Raw genomic sequence first — 5,000 nt, 5'->3', positions numbered from 1 at the left:
TCCACTTCACTCCTCTCCTCTTCACTCCTCCTCCCATATCCTCTCCTCTCCTCTTTTCATCCCATCTTCTTTCCTCTCCTCTTCCCATCTCCTCTCCTCTCCACTTCACTCCTCTCCTCTCCTCTTCACTACTCCTCCCATCTCATCCCATCTTATCTCCTCTCCTCTCCTCTCCACTTCACTCCTCTCCTCTTCACTACTCCTCCCATCCCATCCCATCCTATCCTATCTCCTCTCCTCGCCTCTCCTGCCATCTCCTCTCCTCTCCTCATCTCCTCCCATTTCCTCTCCACTTCACTTCACTTTTCCTCTCCTCTCCTCTTCACTCCTCTTCCCATCCCATCTCCTCTCCTCTCCTTTCCTCTCCTCTCGTCTTCACTTCTCCTCTCATCTCCTCTCCTCTCCACTTCACTGTTCCTCCTATCTTCTCTTCTATTCATGGCTCCCATCTCCTCTCCTTTACTGCCATCTCCTCTCCTCTCCTCTCCCATCACCTGTCATTCCATCTCATCTCCTCTCCTCTCCTCTCCTCTCCTCTTCTCTCCTCTCCTCTCCTCTCCTCTCCCATCACCTGTCATTCCATCTCCTCTCCTCTTCTCTCCTCTCCTCTCCTCTCCTCTCCTCTCCCATCACCTGTCATTCCATCTCCTCTCCTCTCCTCTCCTCTCCTCTCCTCTCCTCTCCTCTCCTCTCCTCTCCTCTCCTCCTACCATCACCTGTCATTCCATTCCATCTCCTCTCCTCTCCTCTTCTCTCCTCTCCTCTCCTCTCCTCTCCTCTCCTCTCCTCTCCTCTCCCATCACCTGTCATTCCATCTCCTCTCCTCTCCTCTTCTCTTCTCTCCTCTCCTCTCCTCTCCTCTCCTCTCCTCTCCTCTCCTCTCCTCTCCCATCACCTGTCATTCCATCTCCTCTCCTCTCCTCTCCTCTCCTCTCCTGTCCTCTCCCCTCCTCTCCTCTCCTCCCCTCTCCTCTCCTCTCCTCTCCTCTCCTCTCCTCTCCTCCCCTCTCCTCTCCTGTCCTCTCCTCTCCTCTCCTCTCCTCTCCTCTCCTCTCCTCTCCTCTCCTCTCCTCTCCTCTCCTCTCCTCTCCTGTCCTGTCCTGTCCTCTACACACCCATCTGCATGTAACTCCACCAAAGCAGGTCCTCATACTGCATGCTAAGCAGAAGGGTGAATTGGGTGAATTGTGTTGATCCTGGCCGTGGCGTATTTATCACCAAGAGGCCTTTGTGTGAGTCATACTAGAGGGGATAGATTGTAATTAACTTAATGAGCTTCTGTGTTGAGTTGGGAGGCTTTTGACCTTCATGTTATAGCTCAGTGGATTGGGTATGTGTGTGTGTGTGTGTGTGTGTGTGTGTGTGCGTGTGTGTGTGTGTGTGTGTTTGTGTGTGTTCATGTGTGTGTGTGTGTGTGTGTGTGTGTGTGTGTGTGTTCGTGTGTGTGTGTGTGTGTGTGTGTGTGTGTGCGTGTGTGTGTGTGTGTGTGCGTGTGTGTGTGTGTGTTCATGTGTGTGTGTGTGTGTGTGTGTGTGTGTGTGTGTGTGTGTGTGTGTGTGTGTGTGTGTGCGTGTGTGTGTGTGTTCATGTGTGTGTGTGTGTGTGTGTGTGTGTGTGTATGTGTGTGTGTGTGTGTGCGTGTGTGTGTCTTTAAGGTGGCCCCCGCCTTCTGTGAAAGTGGCAAATGTTTGAGCTGAAATGCATCTTTGTTTCTTTCTTTCATTTAAAAAAATGTTCCTCACATTATTCTCTCTCTCTCTCCTTTTTTCCTTTTCCCCTGCTTCTTTTACCTATCTCCTCAACCCTTCTTCTTCCTCCTCTCTTCCTTCTAATTTTCCCTCATCTTTCTCTCCTTCTCTCCCTTCTTCGCCTGTTTGTTTGAATCCCTGGTCTTCCTTTAAAAAAGATGCCTCTTGTTCATTCATTAAAACAGTTTCTCATGCACTGCAGAGGCACATAGAAGACTTTAAGCAATTACATGAGGAAGCCAAACAGGGATCATGCTGGTAAATTAAACATGAGACGTTTATTGCAGCTAATTTAAGGCTCTCAGTCACTGACTGCTAATTTGTCATGATTAACACCGTCTGCACACTGGTTCTCTGCTTGGGTCTGTGTGCTGAGGAGAGAACACACACACACACATGCGCACACACACACACACACACACACACACACACGTCAGCATGCACAAACACACACACACACACACACACACACACACACACACACACACACACACACACATATCAGGTCTTTATCAAACAGGTCACAAACTGGTCCCAGGTCAGTTAGAAAGGATTTTGCCTAACCAGCCATGCATGTCCATGTGCAGATCTGAGTACAGCGGTGAGAGAGCAGGGAACGCTTTCCCCCTAGAGGTCATTTCTGTAGCATCCTCTGCCTGCTGCTCCAAGGCAACAGCTCTTTATTTGGCTCATTTTGGATGCGGTTCCCATGGCGATGGACCACACAAAAAGCCAAACCCACATAAGCGGCAGACAACAGCAGCAACATTACCATACATAGTGTTCCTGTAACCGCGGGAACGGAAATTACAGTCTGGCCAGGTTTCGCGTGGCAAGCTGGTGGGAGGGAGGGGCGGGACCCTCGATCATCAATCACTCAACCGATTGACTGGTGGGGCCAGCCTGTCAATCATCACTAATAGCACCAATCCCATTGGTGAACGGTGAAAATGGGCGCGGGCTATTACTGCTGAGAGTCGGAGTCATCTGGCTGAAGGAGCGAAGGAATGAACGAGGGATGAAAAGACAAGACAAGAAAAACAACAGGCAGAATACAGGAGGAGAGAGAAGGAGGAATGGAGAAAGAAACAGAGGAGAGAAGGAGGAATGGAGAGAGAAACAGATGAGAGAAGGAGGAGGAGAGAGAAACAGAGGAGAGAGAAGGAGGAATGGAGAGAGAAACAGAGGAGAGAGAAACAGAGGAGAGAGAAGGAGGAATGGAGAAAGAAACAGATGAGAGAAGGAGGAATGGAGAGAGAAACAGAGGAGAGAGAAGGAGGAATGGAGAGAGAAACAGAGGAGAGAGAAGGAGGAATGGAGAGAGAAACAGAGGAGAGAAGGAGGAATGGAGAGAGAAACAGAGGAGAGAAGGAGGAATGGAGAGAGATATAAAAGATAGAGAGAGAATCTTAGCAGGTTGTTGACCCTGCTTAGATGACCTTACATGAAGGTTCCGTCTCATTTCAACCCCAGCGGTCAGTGAATGTAAACCAAGGCCAATAAGAAGTACACTATGAGGTCAACTATGGACAGTTGCCTCTGCACACTGGGAACAAAGAGACTTCATCTCTCTCTCTCTCTCTCTCTCTGTCTCTCTCTCTGTCTGTCTGTCTGTCTGTCTGTCTGTCTGTCTGTCTGTCTGTCTGTCTGTCTGTCTGTCTGTCTGTCTGTCTGTCTGTCTGTCTGTCTGTCTGTCTGTCTGTCTGTCTGTCTGTCTGTCTGTCTGTCTGTCTGTCTGTCTGTCTGTCTGTCTGTCTGTCTGTCTGTCTGTCTGTCTGAACAGAAAGGAGAGAGACAGAGAGAGAAAGTAAGAGGAGTTTAAATCTCTCCTTCCATCTCTATGTCTCTATCTGCCAGTCCTTCGCTTTCTCAGATCGCCTGACTGACCCGTCTAATAGGAGGGATTGGGCTTGGTTAAAAGTGTGTGTGTGTGTGTGTGTGTGTGTGTGTGTGTGTGTGTGTGTGCATGTGTGTGCTTGGTTAAAAGCCAATCAGGTCTGCCTTTCACCCCCTCCCATGTGTGTGTGTCTGTGTGTGTGTGTGTGTGTGTGTGTGTGTGTGTGTGTGTGTGTGTGTCTGTTTGGTTAAAAGCCAATCAGGTCTGCCTTTCACCACCTCCCATGTGTGTGTGTCTGTGTGTGTGTGTGTGTGTGTGTGTGTGTGTGTGTGTGTTTGTCTGTGTGTGTGTGTGTGTGTGTGTGTGTGTGTGTGTGCTTGGTTAAAAGCCCGTAAGGTCTGCCTTTTACCCCGCCCCCTTTTACTGTTTCAATACTCTCCTCTGTTTCTCTCTCCATTCCTCCTCCTCTCTCCTCTGTTTCTCTCTCCTCTCCTCCTTCTCTCCTCTGTTTCTCTCTCCTCTGTTTCTCTCTCCATTCCTCCTCCTCTCTCCTCTGTTTCTCTCTCCTCTGTTTCTCTCTCCTCTGTTTCTCTCTCCTCTGTTTCTCTCTCCACTCCTCCTTCTCTCTCCTCTGTTTCTCTCTCCATTCCTCCTTCTCTCTCCTCTGTTTCTCTCTCCATTCCTTTTTCTCTCTCCTCTGTTTCTCTCTCCATTCCTCCTTCTCTCTCCTCTGTTTCTCTCTCCATTCCTCCTTCTCTCTCCTCTGTTTCTCTCTCCATTCCTTTTTCTCTCTCCTCTGTTTCTCTCTCCTCTCCTCCTTCTCTCTCCTCTGTTTCTCTCTCCATTCCTCCTTCTCTCTCCTCTGTTTCTCTCTCCATTCCTCCTTCTATCCTCTGTTTCTCTCTTCATTCCTCCTTCTCTCTCCTCTGTTTCTTAAAATGACTGAATGTCCCAGCGATTAAACCGCTTCAATTATTTACATAGAAATTAAAACATTGAAATTAAATGAACCTTTCATTGAAGTGATTTCCATCCCGCTCTAAAACGTTCACGCTTTTTTTTCCTCTCTCTTTTCCTTTCATCTTCTCATTCTCTTGTGTGCATGTGTGTGTGTGTGTGTGTGTGAGACCAAGGTCCAATATTCATCAATCTATTTTTCACTAGAAAGAGCAAACAGCCATAATCACGGGGGATTGATTGGAGGGGCGTCTGAGAGAGAGAGAGAGAGAGTGTGTGTGTGTCTCTCTGTGTGTGTGTGCGTGTGTGTGTTAGTGTGTCTGTGTGTGTGTGTATGTGTGTGTGTGTCTGTATGTGTCTGTGTGTGTGTGTGTGTGTGTGTGTCTGTGTGTGTGTCTGTGTCTTTATGTGTCTGTGTGTGTGTGTGTGTGTGTGTGTGTGCACCCATTAGGCAGTCC

At 48.6% G+C, this 5,000-nt stretch overlaps 1 protein-coding gene across 2 annotated transcripts in view; it reads right to left on the bottom strand.

The window, feature by feature from the left end:
• anks1b (ankyrin repeat and sterile alpha motif domain containing 1B) overlaps positions 1 to 5,000 on the bottom strand; it is a 174,637-nt gene that overhangs the window by 106,262 nt on the left and 63,375 nt on the right. The gene's annotated exons all lie outside the window — the stretch shown is intronic.

Source organism: Sprattus sprattus (assembly GCF_963457725.1).
Source record: "Sprattus sprattus genome assembly, chromosome: 14".
Taxonomy (NCBI): domain Eukaryota; kingdom Metazoa; phylum Chordata; class Actinopteri; order Clupeiformes; family Clupeidae; genus Sprattus; species Sprattus sprattus.
This window is presented reverse-complemented; position numbering and strand designations above follow the sequence as displayed.